Source organism: Balaenoptera musculus, chromosome 2 (assembly GCF_009873245.2).
Source record: "Balaenoptera musculus isolate JJ_BM4_2016_0621 chromosome 2, mBalMus1.pri.v3, whole genome shotgun sequence".
Lineage (NCBI taxonomy): Eukaryota > Metazoa > Chordata > Mammalia > Artiodactyla > Balaenopteridae > Balaenoptera > Balaenoptera musculus.
In genome coordinates, this window is record NC_045786.1 from 131,302,368 (window position 1) to 131,324,058 (window position 21,691).

The 21,691-nt window shown below is 40.5% G+C and overlaps 1 protein-coding gene across 2 annotated transcripts in view; it reads left to right on the forward strand.

The window, feature by feature from the left end:
- Nucleotides 1-21,691, forward strand: part of PELI2 (pellino E3 ubiquitin protein ligase family member 2) — a 210,006-nt gene that overhangs the window by 31,640 nt on the left and 156,675 nt on the right. The window lies entirely within an intron of this gene.

A 21,691-nucleotide genomic window follows, 5' to 3' on the forward strand; every position in this document is an offset into this window, starting at 1 on the left:
CTGGTAGCATGGGTAGTTCAGTACTGTTGGAGTATACATGCTACAAGGGAGAACTTTTGAAGTTGATGGTAGCATTCTAACACAGTGGAATTCTGGTGCTTACATGCTGACATAAATTCTGCTTGTGTTATAACAGTCTTCAATTTTTTCTGTTGATGAGTAGTCTGTTTTCCTTTTTTACAGCTTTACTGAGGTATAATTTATATACCATTCCATTTACCTATTTCAGTGTGCAGTTCAATGGTTCAGTAGATTTATATATTCATTTATAAATTCATCACTACAATCTAGTTTTAGTAAACTTTCATCACCCCACAGTGTTCCCTCATGCCAGTTTGTAGTGAATTCCTCCTCCCATCCCTAGCTCTAAGCAACCACTGATCTGCTTTCTGTCCCTATAATTTTGCCTTTTTCTAGAAATTTCCTTGGATCATACCATATGTAGTCTTTTGTGTCTGGCTTATTTCATTCAGCATAATGTTTTTGAGCTTCATCCATGTTGTAGCATGTATCGGTATATCATTGCTTTTTATGACCAAATGCTATTCCGTTATAAGGATGTACCACATCTTGTTTGTCCAGTTGATGGACAGACACTTGGATTGTTTCCAATTTCTGGATAATGCTGTTGTAGACATTTGCTGGCAACTCTTTGTGTGGACATATGTTTTAGTTTTTCTTTGGTAGATATGTAGGTGTAGAATTACTGGGTTTCATGATAAGTGTATGTTTAACTTTTTAAGAAACTGCCAAATTGTTTTCCAAAGATGCTATACCATCTTACTGACAGTATAGTCTTACTGGCAACACGTCATTATGTATTTGGGGCAGAGAGAAGGAGAGGATGTGAAAGTCACTGCGGTGGGCTGGGTTGCTTTGTCTCCCACTTGATGTCCCGAATTCCTATACCAACACCAAATTGTGCAGGATGGCATTCTGAGGATATTGCTTTCTTTCTGTTTGATCTTAATTATTTTTTTCCCTTTACGAGCTCTGTTTTTCTGTGAACTATTTGTCAGACACTGGAATCTGGAAAAATACCCCAATAGTAATCTCCAACTGGGTTAAAACAGCACCCTCATAACTGTCTGTCTTTCAATAGACCACTCAGGCCCAGCTTTTAGGAAGTTAGGAAAAAGCCAGAAACGTGTAGGAGGGGTGAGTGGATATTTTTAAGTGTGCGGTTTGGGTGTGTGTTGAGAAGGAAAGCTAGAGTATCCTTATGTCGTTACCCGTGCTGTATGTTGACCACGGCATTATTAGTATGGCAAGTTGTCTGTGAAGCAGATTCGGTACGAGACTGAATATTCTGTTTGTCAATAGTCCAGGGACAGACAGGTTGACGTTCAAAGTTTTAAAAACATTAGACGGGAAGTGCAGATTACTTTTTACCTTTTGGTCACAATACGAAGTTCAGCACTCAGATCGCTGTCTCTCGTCCCCCTTAAACCTGCCTCCTTCCCCTGGGTCCCCTCTCTGTGTCATTGGCACCGTAAGCTGTGCAAACCAGAACCCGGAAGTCAGCCTGACTCCTTCCCTCACCTCCCACGTTGTATGCGTCACTGAGTTTTAAAAAATTTTCTTCCTTATATCCAACCTGCTTCCTCTTTCCCATCCCCACCGTGTCTGTTGCCTCCTAATTGCTTTTCATCTTCTCCCCATTCCAGTTCATCCTTCACTGATCTACTGGACAGGTCTGTTAGCAATGGAAAGCAATTTATGTGACCCTGTTAGGATGTACGTAACAGTGTGTGCGTGTGCGGTTGACTACCGGATGAAGTGTAACCTGTGCACGCTCTGCCTGCCCCGGCTGCCTCTGGTCCCCGTGCACAGCCTGCAGCCTCGTGGACCTGCTCCTGGCTGCTCGGGTGTCCCTGCCTGTCTGGGGCTTCCAGCCAGTGCAGGTCCTGCTCTGGTGTCTGGGAGGCCGTCCTTCCCCGCCCGTGTCCATTCTAAACACAGAAGTTCAACCCTCCCAGACTTAGCGTTGGCGCCCAGGCTGCCCGAAACCTTCCCAGACGCGTTCCCGCCCCTGCCCTCTCGTCCTCTTGCCTCACAGCGCTTTCACAGACCTCGCTGTGTATTTGACTTTGTTTCAGAGTACTGTCACCTTGGCCTGCTCTGTCGCCCGCTGGGCCATGTACCCCTTGGTAGCAGGGCTTTTATTATACGTTTGTGACCTCGGCATCTAGTGCAGCACGTGGCACCAGGTGTGCACTCAGTAAGGCTCCGTAGATGCGAGAGCCGAGGAGCCTGGGCTAAAGCTGGGGGGAGCGGCAGCTACTTGTGGGAAGTGAGCGTGGGAGAGGGCGTGCCGGGTCACTGCATCTTCTTGCAGCTTTAGATCCAGACCCACCCATTGGTTGAAAGAGCTTCATGAGAGGTGCCCCCTCCTTATATTGTTTCAGTAATCAAAGCCCTCATTCTCAGAAAATGGAGACTTAATATTTTACCCAAATCATTTATACTAGGGCTTAAGCCTTTATTTTCAGCCTTAGTATACAGTATGTCCCCTACATACGAACAAATTCTGTTCTGAGAGTGCATTCGTAAGTCCAATTTGTTCGGAAGTCCAGCACAGTCAGCCTAGATACCCAACTAACGCAATCGGAGGGCAAGCTGCAATTTCACTCACGCCTGATGTTGATGGAATGCACGTTTGCATCTTTGAAAGTTCGCAACTTGAAGGTTCGTGTGTAGGGGACTTAACTTTATATGGATCCTTCTGTGAAAGTAAACAAAACATTTAAACCAGTGTTGTAATAATTCATAAAATTGAAACGAGAGTTGTGAAGTTAGATGGCAAAATGTGTGAGCTTATTAGATAGGCTTTAAACTATGTGTATTCGGAAGTATTGAAGAGTGAGGGCTTTGCATACAATGTACTTTTTCCTGTTTAACTTTCTCTTTACGCACAGTTCTGCTTTATTCTGGTTAGATATTCTGGATGCAGCAGTTCATTCTTGATCCTTTTTTATTTCTACAACGTGCCCAGTGTAATCACGCGTGGCATTATGCTTTATAAAATAGCGCCTGCCTGCAGGAGCATGGGAATCTGCGAGGACAATGCTATGAGGGAGGAAATGGAAGGAGAATCTATCTCATCACCAAGTATTTCTCCATTTGGTTTCAGTAGTTACAGTTTCCTTGGAGATTGGAGCCCACTTTTTACTTTTTTGTTGTTTTAAACTATATCACAGTTGTGAAGAATCTTCTTGTCATTCTACTAAATAAATTTTTACCTGACCTTCAGGAGTTGTATTGCCTCACTTCATTTCCAGGTTATAACACTTCTCATACCTTCGCAGCATCTGTGAGTGAGGTGTGCAGATGTCTATTTAAATTATCATATGCTTTATATTTTTGCTTTTGGTTTAAGAGCTCAAGTATCTTTCAGGGGATAATGCAAATATTTTGTGTTTTATTATTTTTAAGTGAAATTTAATGTCTTTCATGTACAGAACATACATTTTTCCTGCCTTCTTACTTTTTTTGGTGATGGGGGGAGAATTAACAGCTCCTGCTTCCCTATAACTTTCTGTGCTGGCCCCAGCTACATTATGGACATGATTGATGGCTTTTCTAGAAATCCATGGCATAGACATGACCAATATTGTTAAGAAGAAACTTGAATAACAGACCTCTAAAATTATGCTTGTTACCTTCCTTCTCAAGGCAGGTGTAAGAATAAATAAGGTATTTTGCTTTGATCTCCTCAAAAGCAAAACAGTTTGAGGAGGAATTATTATGGGGATTATGTCCCTGGCAAAAAGCACTGTGTAACTGTCAAGTGTGTTTGGTGGTTAACATTAAGATCCAGTGTTAACTGCCAAAATGCCAACTTGAAGGAAACCATTTCCCCACGTGTAGCTAAAGTAAAGAAATTCATTTAAACAGAGTTTAAGAATGAAGATATATTTTAATAAATGCCATGCATGTTGATTGATCCAGTATAATCTTACAATTGATTCTATTATCTGTTGCTTATGTTTAGTTCTTCTTTTTTCTTTTACTATTTTATGTTTAGTTCTTTTTTTTTTTTTCTTTTACCATTTTGAGTAAATACATTGAGTAGTCACAAAGTAGTTTTTTCAGGTTAGTCTGTAGATCTGATGCAATACTAAGTGGTAGAATATTTATTTATTTATTAATGAATTTTGGGAGTGGATGCTTTACATAAATAAGAATGTTTAAATATTTATTTACATATTTTTAAAAAAAATTATTTATTTATTTATTTATTTATTTTTGGCTGTGTTGGGTCTTCGTTTCTGTGCGAGGGCTTTCTCTAGTTGTGGCAAGTGGGGGCCACTCTCCATCGCGGCGCGCGGGCCTCTCACTGTCGCGGCCTCTCTTGTTGTGGAGCACAGGCTCCAGACGTGCAGGCTCAGCAATTGTGGCTCATGGGCCTAGTCGCTCCGTGGCATGTGGGATCTTCCCAGACCAGGGCTCGAACCCGTGTCCCCTGCATTGGCAGGCAGATTCTCAACCACTGCGCCACCAGGGAAGCCCTGTTTACATATTTTTTGAAGTGTTTGTGATAACTTGGAAAATACCTTACAACCTTTTATTTCTACGGTTCTAAATATTTGAAAGGCTAGCTGGTAGAAAAGGGGGCAGACTCAGTTGTGTTGCTTGAAGAGACTATGAGATATGGAAAACTCGATAAAGGAGCCAAATTTAATGTAACATAGGGAAGACTTTTATGGGCTCCACCACAGACTGGCCTCCCTTGTGGCCGTGTCCCAGTAGTGGACGACTGGGTGGTTCTCTGTCTCAGGCACAGCAGAACGGGCTGTTGGTGGCAGTGGGAAGGCTGGACCAGGTGAGGCCCAAGGTTCCTTCAACCCTAGATTCTGAGAAATCTGGTAGAACTTTATATATAAGAAGACTGAAGTCTTAGGAGATTAAATGATTTTACCTTTTGGATGTTAAGAACTTAAGGAAATGAGAGCTTCAAGGGCCTTTGTCATGTTTATAGCTGGAGCTTAGGAAGAAAAGATGAAAATGAGATGGAGGGTAAATTGGGTGCTGACCAGTTTCTGGCAGTGACGTCTGCCCACACCCACCCACGGTACCGTGTCGCCTCTTTGAAGCATCTTGGTAGTTCTGGGAGCAATTTTAGGGGTTTAATGCCACATGGCTTTTGCATATAGAGTCCCTTCTGCTTTTTCCTGCCCCCTGCCCCCATCCACCTGGTGAATTTTTACTTCCCATCCAGTGCACTGCTCTACAGCTTTCTCCGCTGTGACCTCTCTCTCGACCCCTGTGTCTCTTTAGCCCATACTTGACTGGCACAGGTGCTCCATCCTTGGTGCTCCCTTTGCACTTTACCCAGACCCATTTTAGAACAACACTGTATTGTAAGTGATGTACGTTCCTCAGGGGACTGAACTTGCTAACCGTGAACTTGATAATACCTCAACCACTGGAACATACCTGTTCTGCTAGGACTTATTCAGAGTGTTTGGGTTTTCACCCCAGCTCTGTGATGGTAGACAGGTTGCTTACTAGGCCCCCCCCCCCCGCCGCAATACAGGTTTGTTAAGATTAGAGGAGTTAATACGTGTGCTTAGAACAGTGTCAACTAAGCATTTAATAAGCTATAGTTATTATCTGTACCAAAGCTGAGAACCAAGTTATTAAGAAACAAATTATTAATAGAGTTTATGTAAGAAAACAAAGCATGTTTTGAGCTAAAACAAAATGAGGTTAAGTATCTCTTAATAAAGAGATTATCTCTAAATAATATAGGTGTACAAAATACACCTAAATACAAAATACACCTAAATAATATAGCTGAAATGTAATAGATGTTTCCTGTCTCGTGAAAAAGCCCAACATGGAGCAGTCCATGGCTGCTGTAGTCCACAGGGTCATTCAGAAGCCCAGATGCATTCATGTTACTCTTGGGAAGCTGGTCTCTCAGAGTACAAGCGGTCCTGTCTCCCATCTGTGCTCCAGCCTCAGTTAGGGAAAGTGGTTTCAGCCTTAAGGAGAGGAATCAGAAGTTGTAGACATCATTCATGGTCCCGCTGCATTGTCTCAGTCACATGACCACACCTAGCTGCAAGGGAGACTTGGGGTGGACTGCTTGGAGTCCCAGCTCTGCCATGGAATGGCTGTGAGACTTTGGGGAAGTTGCTTCACCTCTCTGTGCCTGTTTTCTTGTCTTTGAAGTGGGGGTAGTAGAAACACCTGCCTCATAGAGAGAACGGTGAGGATTCATTCCATTAAGTTAATATGTGGAAAGCATTCAGGGCAGTGCCTGGCGCAGAGGAAGCATTATATACATGTCAGCGATTGTGATTACTTTTCTAAAAGGTAGAAGGGAGTATGAGTATTGGGGGACAGTGGGCAGTCTCTTGCATGGAAGGAAAACCAGAGACTGGGGCTCCCAGCCTGCCTCATTAGCCGAGCTTTCTGGGTAGCCGCAGCTTTACTGTAAATCACTGTGGGTCCCAGGAACTTTTAGGCTCCTGCCTTGCACAGGTCTTGTTTAGGCCTCCCTTGGGTCAGTATGAGAAAGGTTTATGAGCTGTGTTTATGGCTTTGACCTCTCAGTTTCTCATTTCTAGCTCTTCCTTCACTGTGGCTTGTCATTAATATACCAAGGGAGTAAATTAAACATTCTATTTATAACTATATTAATTTATAACATTCTTTCTTCCTTATAGTAGTTGTAATACTAAAGAGATGACTGTAAAGTGAAGTCCATTTCCAGTTGATGTTAATTAGAAAATGTGTATAAATGGGAAAGGCAATATGCAGTCCAGTTGTTTCTAACTCCTTCTGCTTTTTCTCCAGTACATTATCCCATGTGTTCGTAGTAACAGTGGGCCGCATGGTGTATATGCACACCTACCTTGGCAGTTCCCAAACTTGACCGCTTAGAGCACTATTCCAGGAAATGGTTGGCTCTGTGTGTGCCGTGAGAGTGGGATGTTAGACCAAGTCAGTGGGACATACTGCCTGCCCTGTCTTCCTCTTGGCGACTCATAGGGCACATTAGCATATTAAAAGCTGTGAAGGATGTGAGCAGAAAAACCTGCTTAATTTTCTTTAATTCACTTGACAGACTGACTAGAAAATGAATTTTTTTGATTTATTGATTTGACTAGTGATGCTATAACTACTTCTGGAAAATGGAGCTCTATATGTACTAGTTTGGGCAGTATGAAAAATCCTGATCTGCCTCAAAGTTTAATGCAGATCATGCTGCTAACTGTATGAGTTGCCTGCAATTCCTGCTCTTAATTGCATCAGAGTCAAGGTGTGAATATAAGGCCTAATACCCTATTCATCTGGAGCGAAACCATCAGAAAGACATGAAAGTTTGACATTGCCTGACTAGTGGTGCTGAGAATTCTCTCTTTTAGGAATTAATCTGGTAACAGAAATTTCAGATTTAAATTTTTCAAAAGTTTCTGTCTTTAAGCCCTAGAAACCATTTTCGTAATCTAATGATAAATTACATGAGTTAGAAGTTTGACTAAGATTATACACAAAATAAATAAGTATATATATGTCAAGAATATCTCTAGTAGAAGTAGAAAACTTGGGAATTTTTAAAAGTTTTAAAAGTTCAAGAATGATAGGTGCGAAGAGTTTTTTGTAAAGTAACAGCTTCCCCAGCTGTGAAAAACCAAGTTCTACTTGTGTGCCAGAGATAATCTGTGCATGAATGGTGTTTTCAATGTGGCCATTTAACAATTTAGACACATTGTGGCCTTCTTTTGAATATAAATTTAATCCTCTTCCCATCCTCAGGGTTGATTTTATTTCTGGGTCTTGTTTCAGATCTAAATCGATTAATACTGTATTATTAGAAATTAAAACAATGAGTCCACCTTTATTTAATGAAATATATGCTTTTTAAAATGTTTAATTCTGATTTAAAAAAATACTCAACATAGATGTTTAGAAGATATGGAAAAATATAAATAAGAATTAAATCACATAATACCTTCTAACAATAATCACTATTAATATTTTGGTTTTTTATTTCAGTTTTCCCTATGAATATTTTGAACATATTAGACATACCATTTGCACATTTTGTATTCTCTGGTTTTCAAAGTCCTTTTTCATTGCTATTAAGAATTTGTAGTAAATGTAATTTCATCATGTAGTATTACATTATCTACTTAATCCATTATTACTGAACATTTAGGTTATTCCCAGTCTTTTGCCATTATAAATAATGACATAGTTAACATTTTGTGCATAAAACTCTACTGTATTTCAAAATTATGTCGTGGGGATAGATTCCCTCAAATTAGAATTACTAGGTCAAAGAACATGAGTACTTTTATTAAGGGTGTTGATACATTTTGGTAAATTATTTTACGGAGAGATTGTACCAGTTCACATTCTCACCAGTGGTATATTAGAGTAACTGCGTCATTTCAACAGTTTCGTAATTTTATTGGCAAATAATGAAATCTTGCTTTAATTTGTATTTTTTGATTACTGATGAGATTGAGCATTAAAAAAAATATGTTCATTAGCCATTGTTTTTTCTCTGTGAATTTTCTATTCATGTTCTTTGCTTATTTTTCTATTGCATATCTTTGGGGATGTCTGTTTTTTCTTTTACTTGTAAAAACATTTGCCAATTAACGATATTAAGCTTTTGTCATATTATTGCCAATGTTTTTTCTAGTTTTGTTGAACATGTAATTTTACAATTCTTGACACGCAGAAGTTTCAGATTTTTACATATTTAAGTGTACCAATCTTTTTCTTTGCAGTTTCTTTTTTTTTTTTTTAACTGAGTTTAGAACATTATTACTGACTCAAGGATATGATAAATAATCAGCTTTGTTTTCTTTGGTTTTATGACTATTTTTCATATTTACCTTTTTAGTATTTTAGAATTTGTTTTGTGGTAGAATGTAATATGCAGATCTAAGCAATTTTTTTCTTTCAAAGTAGATAGCTGGTTTCTGTACACGATTGAATAATCCAATTTCTTTCCCATTGACTGGTGGCCCTTTCTTCATCTTATATTACTTTCTTACGTAGTCAAGGGTCTATTTCTGGGACATTTCTTCTCCATTGGTTTGTGGTTTTTGTTCTCAAGTAATACATTGTTTTAATTATTACAGCAATAATACTACCTTAATATCTTCTTTTCCTACAGTTAATACCCCTTATTTCTAATTTAGTGTTTTTAGTTAGACTAGGATTTTTTTAGAAGAGTGTTTAATAAAAATGGTAATAGTAAGCATCTTGTTTTGTTCCTGATTTTTAATATAAATGCTTTTATTTTACTCTTTTACCTTTAAATAATTATGGGAAGGAAATATTCTTTTATTTTCAACTCTTAGAAACATTAATCTGAAATGGTTGAAGACTTCTATCAAATGCCTTTTCAATATATGAATTAAATCTGAATTTAGAAGTTGTTTATAAAGTGAATTTTTATATGTGAATCACGCTTTGCCAGAACTTACGTTGCACACTACAAAATGTGTCCCTAGAGAAAATGTTTCAGCTTCAAGCAAAATAAATTTTTTGATGCCAGAATGTTTTTTTTTTTTCCGCTCAAAAGGCAGTAGGACATTTTCTTAATTACCTGATAGACAAACATCTTCAAGGGGAGAGATGGAGTTTGACAATGTCTTCTAGACCCTGGCATTATTCCAAGGAACTCTTTTAGAAACACAGTGTCCCCAAACTGTCAAATTCTAGAAATCCTGAAGACAGAATTGAACTAGGTATTGGCTGGGTATCTTGAAGATGCTCTTGATTTGACTTGCTTGAAATCTATACCAGCACTGTGCAGTCGAACTTTCTGTGATGATGGAAATGTTCTATAGCTCTGCTGTTCCGTATGGTAGCCACTGGCCACATATGGCTGTCAGACACTTGAAATGTGGCTAGTGTGAACAGTTTTTAATTTTATTTAATTGTAGTTAAAATTTAAATAGCCTCATATAGCTAGTGGTTACCATATTGGACAATGCAGATCTGTGCAATGCACCAGTATATATCTAAGGTCATTTGTAACTCTCAAACTGTGCTTTTCTGAATATGGCTAGAAATTTCCTAAGAATCTTCTTATAATTCAAGGATTGGTAAATTGGGAAAGTTGCACGGGTTGGGGGGTACCTCTGGTGTGTTCCAGTTCTTGAATTCTTGATGAGATACTCCCTGAAGCCAGGTGATACACATGGCTGTTCGCTACCTGCTAGTATCCATTAAAAATCAGGTATTATTTGTGATAATTGACAAGTTAATATATTTTCAGGATGAATATGAATTTTTTTTTCTTTTGCAGCTGTTGGGTTAATGCTCCAGACCAAAATTAACTTCTAGATAATAAGCTTCTGTAGCACTGAGGGGTTGGTTGTACGAAAGTCATTTCCTGCAGAGAGGCTCAGAAGCCCTTTTGTGTAATTGACCTGATTCACCTACTACTTGGCTGTTATAAAATGAGGTTTTAGGGAAGGCTTCCATTTCTTGAAATAAACTTGATTTTTGTACACATTTTTATTTCTAATATTTTCTAATTTTGTTTCAGCTATTAGTTATATGTAAATGTTCTAGAAATAAAACAGTCTTCTTTAGAAAAGTTATATGAAAGGGAGTGAATCTGTGTAGCATCAGTGTACATGATGTAAAGCCACAAATGGCTTTATGCTTTGTAGCTCATTAAAAAGTATTTATATGTTTGATATAAAATCCCCCCCCCCCATTCTGCCATGGGTAATTGAATAAAGCTAATATATTTTATAACAAATTGTCTTGAGAACTTAATTTGCATACAGTATCAATTACATATCTCTTTAGTAAGGAATTGTCAGGGCATTGCCCAGTAATGTTCAAAAGTTGGATTTGCTTGCTCCGGCATGTCTGTATTTCTAGGAATTTCTAAAAATTCACTGTGCATACTCTTAAAGTTTAAAGTAAACAAACATTAGTAAAAATAAGACATACATTAGTGTGATTGTTTTTAGGAGTAGTAAGAAAGGCATGACATGAAATTTAAAAAAGGAAAAGAGATTGGAAGGAATTATTTTAGTAGTTAAGAATAGTTATAATAAGTTATAAGTATATAAGTTATAAACTATGAAGAGATTCCGCTGCTAGTTTCTACTTCTAGCTTTAATACTTACATAAGTACTAAGGCGAGAAATCAAATTTCTTTGTACCATCAAGTTCTTTATTTGAAATTCCTGTAGCTTAGTACATATTAGACGATGGGCCCAATGCTAGTTTAAGAAACTTCCTCTTCGAGCATCCTTTGAGATGCTCACTTTTTAGAGGCCTCTTATTATAGTAGAAGTTGTGTGTAAACAGTTTGAAAAAAATCTGTGCTTTGCCAAATAATTAGTAGTTTTATCCTAATTCTTTTATGTCTAAATTTGACTTTTAGAGAGTAAGTCCTGTTTACATACACATCACGTAGCTTATTTGAGGGACCACCGATTTTAGTTGACATAATGATTTATTGAAGAAAAAAAAAAAGGACATCCAATTTGGTATTTTGTCTCCCTCTTGAAGAAGTATGCATTTTTTAAAAATCTCATTTTTTATAGCCAATTTAAAAAGCGACACATTTGGAATTATCTCTAATTTTAGACTTTTTCATTCATATTGAAAGAGTATTCTTTATATAAAACTTTCAATGGGTATATATTTTGTATTTTTGTGTCTTTAGCCCACCAAAGTTTTTGACTACTGAAGAAGCTACTTAAGTTAATTTGCTTTTGAAATTCATTTACTTTTTGCCGTATAATGCTGTGTGACAAATCATCCCCAAACTCAGCGACTTGAAACAACAGTCGTTTGTCCTCATGAATGCGGGTTGGTTGAGGTGGCTCTGCACTAGGCTGTGGTGGAGTGGCTTTGCTTGCGTTGCATGTACGTGGTTTGGATCTCCTCCAAGTGTCACTCGTCCTCCTTGGCAGGTTGGCTGCGACATACTCTTCCTATGGCCGTGACAGAGGATAATCCCAACCGCCAACCACAGTGCATGCCCCTGCTTGTGTCCCATTTGTTTTTTTTTTCTCCCTGGTGGCACAGTGGTTAAGAATCCGCCTGCCAATGCAGGGGACACGGGTTCGATCCCTGGTCCGGCAAGATCCCACATGCCGCAGAGCAGCTAAGCCCGTGCGCCACAACTACTGAGCCTGTGCTCTAGAGCCCGCGAGCTACAACTACTGAAGCCCGTGCACCTAGAGCCTGTGCTCCAAAACAAGATAAGCCACTGCAATGAGAAGCCCGCGTGCCGCAATGAAGAGTAGCCCCCACTTGCCGCAACTAGAGAAAGCCCGTGTGCAGCAAAGAAGACACAACACAGCCAAAAAAAAAAAAAAAAAAAAAGTATACTCATACTGTAGGACTTATAAAAAAAATCCCATTGTTAAAGCAAGTCACATGGTCCAACCCAAAGTCCAAGGCAAGGAAGTTAACTGGAGGTATAAAGTCATGTCAAAGGGCGTGTCTTCAGGGAGGAGTGAAGAACTGTGACCAGTATTTCAGTCTGCCACGTACAATTTATATACCTGTCTTAATTTAGGTGATGAGAGGCTAAAATAAGCAAATGTTGGAGTGATTAAAAAAGGAATGTGTGGGATTTAATTTGGATTTCAAAATTATTAATTGGTGAACTATGTAAAGCAGTGTGGAGTGTAAAGTGGTACTAATTCTAGAGATTATCATATTAAGTGAAGTAAGACAGAAAGATAAGTATCATATGATATTACTTATATGTGGAATCTAAAATAATGATACAAGTGAACTTATTTACAAAACAGAAATAGACTCACAGACATAGAAAACAAACTTATGGTTATGATTATGGAATTGGGGAGATGAATTAGGAGTTTGGGATTAACAGATATACACTACTACTATATATAAAATAAACAACAAGGACCTACTGGGAACTATATTGAATATTTTATAATAACCTGTAATGGAAAAGAATCTGAAAAAGAACAGGTGTGTGTGTGTGTGTGTAACTGAATCACTTTGCTGTACATCTGAAACTAACACAACATTGTAAAATAACTATACTTCAATTTAAAGAACAGGTAAAACACATAGCTACTAATGGCAGAGCTATGACTCAGACCACCCCCCGCCCAACAAAAAGATGGTACTAATTCAAGAATAAGATAAAATGATGTCTTTACCTGATTCTTGAATTGTACAAATCTTGTACTATGTCAAATTCATTTCTTGCTATACTTTGGCTTTTTCCCTTTGTGTAATATTTTCTCTCTTAGGAATCAAAAATTACTGCAGGGTAATACTTGAAAAATATTTTTCACCCATAGGGTAAAAAAGATTCTTTGACATAAATGACTAATATTATATTAATATGTATTTAATCAGAGATATTTTGGACTGTTGGCGCCAACGGCAGAAGAAAAGACATTAGTCGTCAATGTTTTGAGAGTAACATAAATAGCCTTTTCTATTCCTGACGTTTTGCGTACCTTCCAGTGTTCAGTAAAAACGCTCTACTGTTGGCCTCCCAGCAATGCTCAAAAATCAGAGATTAAATACAGTAAAAAAAACTTTATCTTGTGTTTTTTAGTGACAGTACCAATTTGAGGTGAAAAAGGGAGGAGAATGACCTCAAAGAACCAGATGGCTAAGTATTAGATAAGAAATATTTTTCTTGGGGCTTCCCTGGTGGCGCAGTGGTTGAGAATCTGCCTGCCAGTGCAGGGGACACGGGTTCGAGCCCTGGTTTGGGAGGATCCCACATGCCGCGGAGCAACTAGGCCCGTGAGCCACAATTACTGAGCCTGCGCGTCTGGAGCCTGTGCTCCGCAACAAGAGAGGCCGCGATAGTGAGAGGCCCGCGCATCGCGATGAAGAGTGGCCCCAACTTGCCACAACTAGAGAAAGCCCTCGCACAGAAACGAAGACCCAACACAGCCAAAAATAAATAATAAATAAATAATAAATGAATTAAAAAAAATATATATAACATCGTTGTTGTCATTGTTTAAAAAAAATTTTTTTTCTTTTCATAAACAGTTCCTCTGTGTCTTAGGTGGGCTGGATTTGCTTTCCATGCTCTTTTCTTTCGTATGGGCTGGTTGGAGGAAGAAGCAAGTAGGGAAGTGTGGCCTTCATAGTCACAGGAGTTGAATGAATGCAGGAGAGAACAGAGTCCCTGCCGTGGTCATTGGGGATGCGGTGCTGATGAGGCTGGGGTCAGGGCCTTTCCGGATAGCTTTGCCCTCATCTCCCACCACCACGCTGCTCCAGAATCCAAGTGGTAGAATGTTAGGCCTTCTTCCTACTTTATGGGGAGGGAGAGTGAGGTTCTGAGATGTTCAGGGACTTGTGCGAATATGGGATGGGACGCAGAGCCAGGATGGGGTCTCCCTCTGGCCTTCATGCTGTACCTTTTGCTGTAGCGGGGCTGGATGAGAGTGTGTGGGTGTATAAATCCTGGAAGAACGGCTGAAAATCTGCGTGTGGGAGCAGTACTGCGTTCCTGATAGAACGTTTTAATGTTTTGCCTTGGGAAATATTTTGGTCTGGGAAAGCTAAAAAACCTCAAGATAAGGAAAAGGCAACCTGTAGCTGTAACTGCCACACCTCAACTGCCATAAAGATTTGAGGGGTCTTTGGAAGTGTAGCAGCAGATCAAAGCCAGTTGTTAAAATAGCAGCCACAGCCTTCACCCTTCTTAGGCAGGATCCTGGTATTTGAGTTGGATGAAATGCCTTCTCTGTCCATATCAAATTGAAATGTTTGAAAGAGGTTTGGGAATCTCTTTTTAAAATTGAAATTGTTATTCTCTGTTGCTGTCTTTGTAGCTGAGGAAACAGTCCCATCTTAGGTAAGTTCACAGCATCAGCTAGGAAAAGAGTTGGAGCTAGAATTCCTCTCTTGATCCCTTACACCACTATTATTATTTCCACATTAATGTGGTGACTGTTTCATCGATCCCCTCCTTGGTTTTAAGGTACCATGCAGAGGTGAAGGGAGGGTACACAAAGAAATAGGAAACTCCTCAAAGAGCATCCAGTCCAAATGGTGTGAGATAAATGGAAGATTGACTGGTGGTGTCACACAGGGTTGGTGAAGAAGACTATTAATAAGGTTCCATGACTTGAATCACACATGTAGGGCATGCCAAGACTTATCACTGTGTCCTAAAGTAATCCAAAAGTTACTGTTCCGATTTTTTTTTTCCATTGTGTTTTCTAACTCACTTTCATTAGCACTTATCAGTATTGTTTTATAACTATCTGTCACCTGATCTGTCTTCTCCACCTGAGTCTGTTAAGAGACAGGATATCTCGTATCCTTAGCCCCTCAGCCCGCAGCCGTGGGCCTGGCTCACCCCATGTACTTCGCCTGATGCTATCCTGAATGAATATATACATCTGCATATTTTATATATAAATATATTTTCATATTCAGTAGCTCTGAAGTAGCTACTTGGAGCAGAGACCATTTCCAACCAGAAATGGGGCATTGAGAATTTTCATTTGGAGGCCAAACCCAGGAAGATTTTCTGAGTGAATTGATGTTTAAAAAGCTGCAGCAGGTTATCCCCAGAGGGAGCAGACTCTAATGGTGCTGCCATAGTTAGTTCTCTGGCTGGAAATGAAAGTCTACTATTTATTTTATGAAACCATACAATACGCAGCATTTGTTAGGCACAGGAAAATAGATATTGTTCTGTCCCTGGGCTTTATGTATGGAGTTCAGTCGGACAGTGCAAGTCCAGATGCCTCTGATAGCTTAAATAATGAGGAGTTCGGGCTGTAATGATGTAAAGCCAGTGTCAGGCACTTACTGGTTTACGTGCATCTTCTCATGCACGGTTGCAGCAGTGCGTTAGTGCGTTCACTATCGTGGTGAATTGATGTGCACTCCTCGAGACCGGGGGGCCACGGTGCAGGGGTTTATCAGACTCCAATGCCCTTCACATCTCTTGTCTCTAGTGTCCCCAGCCTGTTCATCTGCAGTGTACAGTCTGTCTTAGCTACAGTAGTTGCTTGTGATTTATATGTGCAGGTGACAGAGATATTGCTTTCGAGGGAGGGCAGAGCCTTCAGTCTGTAATGGGAAGCTGGGCTGCCTCTGGAATGTGGCCGTTTGATGCTGACGACGCCTCCACTTCTGTAGCCCACACAGGTGCTGCTCCGTGAGTTCTGACTGGTTAAGATCAAATGTGATGCCTCCGAAGTGTGGCTGGGAGCCCCTGGCACGCCCTCTCTTGCTGTTATTTCCTATAGAAAATTCTTTTTGACAAATGCATTTTTTAGGTGGCAGGCATCTTCTCAAGAATGTATCTTTGTGGTGTTTGCCAGGAAATGCCTTGAATTTAAAACTTGTCAGTGTTGGCTACTGGAGAGAGTGTGAAATATGGAGTCAGACAAAACCAGATGTAGATTTGAGTCCCATCTGCCCCTTCCCAGCTGTGCAATTTATGCGTGTTCCAGTCATTCAAGCCTCTTATCTGCCCACGAGGAGCCTCGCTCACAAGGTTTCTTGGCACATAGTAAATGCACAGCAAATGCTATTAAAAAGAACTAATGTGTGAACTCTGAATTTTAAACCAAGAAAAACCATTTCTTACCTTGTGAGGTTTCTTACAAGTGTTTTTCATTGTCTTCTGAAGCTTCCAAATACCTTTACCAGCTATTTGCCCTGCATATATGAAGAGCTACATTTTCATCACACATTTACTAAATAAGTGGATTTTTTTAGTCTCCAGAATTTTTTTCTAAATTTGAAGCTTGAAAGGCAACTTGTGGGTTTGAATCAGAATACCCTTGTTTAGCAGCTGAGACAGGTACGCCCGCAGCACTTGGAAATCTTATTTCTACAAACTTGCTGGCTGAAAAGCTTGCCGGGCCAGACAGCATTCTGACCCTCTTTCGTGGAATAATACTTTTTTGCCTTTATGAGCAAATGTACCTTTAGATTTGGAGGCCAACAATAGTGGGCTGAAGAGTCGACAGGTAGGGAAGTGGGACGGTGGGTGTGGAGCCCTCTTTTGAGGTTCTTGGCTGTGAGAAGATGGGAAGGAGAGAGTAGGCTCTCAGTGGGGCTTGGCGCTGGAGGGCTTTGCTTGTTTTTGCATTGCTGGTTTGCTCTGAAGATGGGTGACGTCACCAATGATGTGTTCTTTTCCAAATCATACTTGCGCATTTCTGACTGGCCTCTTAACTGATTAAACACTGTTAAAATTCTCTCTTCTCCTATCTTTGGTAGTACAACTTTCTACTGGTCCTGGTCCTTCTGCCTATGACTAAGAAGGGTTTATTTCTTTATTTTTTTGAAGATATAAAAGGTATTTATTTTGTTTGAAATTTACATATGTTGAAAGTCACTTTTTTGACAAATAGTTCTGTGAATTACGGTTTATTTCCTTAAATGGTCATCTTTCCCAGGGTCTGTCCTTGCCTTCTTTACCTTATTCTGTACATTTTCTTGAGTAATCTCATTTGCTGTCATGATTTTAACTTCCACACCTGTATGGTGCAGGCACCCAAGTTTATAACTTCTCTTGCCTCATACATGTCTTCCCCTGGATGTCCCTGTAATTCCTATTTCTAATAATGCCGTCACCTTGGCCTTGGCCGGGAGCCTATGTGATATTCCCTTTCTCTGTCCCTCACTTGGTGCGGCCACATCATAGGTCACCAAATACTATTGATTTTTTGCCTTTAAAACCAGGGTCCTCAACTGTAGCTGCAAGTAAGCATCACCTGTGGAATTTTTAAAAGTTCTGTCCCAGAGCTACTGAATCAGCATCTCTTGAGACTTAGGCATGCATATTTTTATGAAGCTTCCCTGGTAATTCTCATGCTCATCTAGCATTGAAAACAACTCTCAGCAGAATTTGTTCTCCCACGGTTCTGGAGGCCTCACGTTTTGGAATCAAGGTGTCGCAAGGCCGTGCTGCTTCTGAAGGCCTTGGGGGAGGGTTCTCCTTTGCCTCTTCCCGCTTGTGGTGGCTCCAGGCGTTCCTTGGCCTGTGATCGTCTAACTCCAGTCTCTGCCTCCATCTTCACCCGGTCGTCTCCTCTCTTTCCCCGTGTGTGTCTCCTAAAGACATTGGTCACTGGATTTTGGGCCCCAGCAATCCAGGATGATCTCATCTCCAGATCCCTAACTACGTCTGCAGAGACTCTTTTTCCAAGTAAGGTCACCGTCACAGGTTCTGGGACATGGACCTGTCTTTCTGAGGGCCACCCACTACATTCCTCCTCAGGTTAGGATATTTCTCCCATCCAATCATCCTGACTGTAATCCGGATGTGCATCTTGCATGGTGCTGCCCTCGTGATTACTTTATATGCAATCATGTTAGTCCTTTGTTTATATCTTACCAACTCCCATTCTTCTTAGGGTAAAAGGCCATGCCCCTTGTCATGGAGTACCAGGGGGTTGTAATCTGGACCCTGCCCACCTTTTACCCTCCTAGCCCTCTGCGTCTCTCCTCTTGAACTCTACGCTCCCACAGTACTGAATCACTCCTTGCCTTTGTACATACGATTGCCCTGCATTCCCCATTTAGTCATCTTGTTCAGATTTCAAGAAAGTTCACACTGTCTCCTCTGTGAGGGCTTCCGGTATGGCTCTTCCCACGTGCTTTGAATGACTAGTGCATCTTGTTGCACAAGTGTTTTATCGCGCTTGTTTTTATGTCTTTCTCTGCTTTTAAGTGGAGAGCTCTGAACACGGGGTGGTTGATATTCATTGTTGCAGCTCTAGTACTTGGCATTATAAATATTGAACGGATGACCATGTAGCTTAACCTGATTCGAAACTGTTCTCATCGTGACACTGTTTTCTCCACTCTTACCTTAATTATTTCCAGCACGATTTTTCACTGGGTGTCATGTAGATGTATTAAGTAAGCAGGCATATTAAGTGGACTGGCATATTTGCTTAACCTGCAATATCTGTGCATCTCTGCTCAGGCAGTTGAAATGAAAATGTTTTTGCATATGTTAAGGTTGACATTTCTGGTTTTTGTGTTTTCACCTTTATATTAGATATGGCTTTGGGGTTGCAAGTAGCAGAAACCAGCCTGAGTTAGCTGAAACTAAAAAGAATTTCACCGACAAGGGTCAGAGTACATCTGGGCCAATAGAAGCCCTTAAGGACCCTCTTTCCATCTCTTTTTGTTGCTTGTCTCTGTTCATCTGCTTCACTCCTCACTTCTCTGCTGCTTCATCACGGAACAGACTGTGACATCCCCACAGCTCCCGTGCTTCCAGTTTGCAGCTCTGGCCACCCACGCAGACTGGCGGGCCGGTTGTCTGTCGTCCGGCTTTGCGTTTTCCGGGATGAGAATGTCATTGGCCAGCTTGGGCCGGATGTCTGCCTCCAGCTATTCAGCTCCAGGGTGGTGGGGAGGATGCTGGCCTGGCCTTTTCATTCAGACGTGATGCCGGGGCTCCGAGCCTTAGGGAGTTCAGGGCTGGATTCCTGAGAAGGGATGGCATGGTGAGCAGATCTCTTCAAAAGCATCTGCCGTGCTCTTACTAGATTCGATATCCTTGACCAGCAGTATGTAGTTGAGAGAAAGATGCAGCGGAGATCTGGGCAAGTGTGAGGGGCACAAGGAACCTTGCCAGATCTTGTACCAATTGCCTCTAGGCCACAGTGGTGAAAATGTCCCTCTGAATTGTTTAGAGCCCTGCCTTTAATTGATCCACATATGTTTCTCTTAATACAGGATGCTCATCTTGGTTTAAGTGATGCGGAAATATATTAAGACAAAGTGAGTTTATCATGGTTGTCTACTCATGGATATGTTCTTTGTAGTAGTGATCACAGATATGTTTAAGAAAACAATGCACATTATTCTGATCTTGCCTCAGAAAAAGGAGAGGAATAAGACTTGAAACAAATTATTTTTGTATTCTAGAGACATTTTCTTGTTGCTGATGTTGCTTTGTGATGGAAATGGAGACATTAAAAACACAGCAGGAAAGTAAAGGAGCTGTTACAGTGGGGGATTACTGGACTGAATGTCAATATTATGACATAGTATGAGTGTGTTTCATGTTTGGTAATTGCAATCATTGTTGCTTTTGTTGTGGTCATCCATGTACAATGCTTGGTGTCAGTCTATTTATCTCTTGTAAAAATAAAATACAGTGTGTGTGTGTGAAAAAAAAAAGATATGTTAGATGTAAATAACTGAAATATAACTTAAAGAAATTAAAAAAAAAACACACAGCAGGAATAATTTCTGGTGATAATTTAAATCCATTGTCATACTGTAGCTACTGAATTGTACTAAAACAAACACCACAAACCCCTTGTTCCGACTTTGGCTGTTCTCAGTGGGCCTTGTGTCCCCTTTGCCATACTGGCCACCGTGCTCTCTGGGATTGACGGACAAGTGGCAAAGGCAAGACTTCCAGGAGAGAGTGGAGCCACCACGCCACGTGCACTGTCCCTGACCTTGGTGCTCGGTGGGAGCCTTGGAGCTGTCATGTTTATCCACACAAATTTGAAACAATTCCCTTCCTCCTTTCGGTTCTCTTCTTGAAAAGAACTTCTGCCAAGAGGGAGTTGGAGAAATAGACATGGCAGTGTGGCAACATGAGAAGCGGTCAGAACGTACAGGGACCCTTAATCCAGAGTTACAAAATACAGGTGAAAACGGAAACCCTCCTGCAATCCTGCATTTCTTTTAAACACTGGTACCGGCTTAAGGTATTAATTCAGGAAATCTGCTTAAGGACAGTAATGTTTTCCAGGTGACTTTTAGAGATATTTGTTAGTTTGTGGACTAAAACTCATCTTTTTTACCTTTGGGCTTTTTTTTTTTTTTAAGTATTTGTTTATTTATTTATTTATGACCGTGTTGGGTCTTCGTTTCTGTGCGAGGGCTTTCTCTAATTGTGGCAAGCGGGGGCCACTCTTCATCGCGGTGCGCGGGCCTCTCACTATTGCGGCCTCTCTTGTTGTGGAGCACAGGCTCCAGACGCGCAGGCTCAGTAATTGTGGCTCACGGGCCCAGCTGCTCCGTGGCATGTGGGATCTTCCCAGACCAGGGCTCGAACCCGTGTCCCCTGCATTGGCAGGCAGATTCTCAACCACTGCGCCACCAGGGAAGCCCTTACCTTTGGGCTTTTTAATGGTCAACCTTCTTGTAGAGTCATACTTCATGTTTAATTTTGCAGGCTAGTTTTTGCTAACCTGACAGTATAGGGTTCAAATGGCAATGGGAATGAAGGTAGAGAATTCCGAACTTTTAAGAATGCAAGTAACTAAATTTGGTCTTACAAATAAAGATCCTACAGACATTAACATGATTTGTGAGTGAGAGATGAGGTTTAATTAGAATGCTAGTTTCTAACTAGTTCATTTAAAAATATTTCTTGAGTGTTTCTCCGGGGCCCATTAGGACGGCGCTTGCTGAGTTGAGCCAGCACTAATACGGCCTCTGCAGGATTCTCATTTGCTTATTTATACTCGGTCTCTTCTGAAAAGATTTGAAGAGTCTGACTTTATAGAATAGGAAACCTGTAATTACTTGGTACATCACTCTTAAATTAAGTTTCCGGAAGTGATTTGAATTTCATTATAGCGGAAGTCTGTGAACAGTCTGTTCTGTGTCCCTTTTGTGGGGCGGTTAGTGGGCAGGTCTTTGTGAGCATTCCTGTCTTTTCCCTTAGGCCATCGAACTTTTATTCTTAAGGCCTTTAAAATCTACAAATAAATGAACCCTC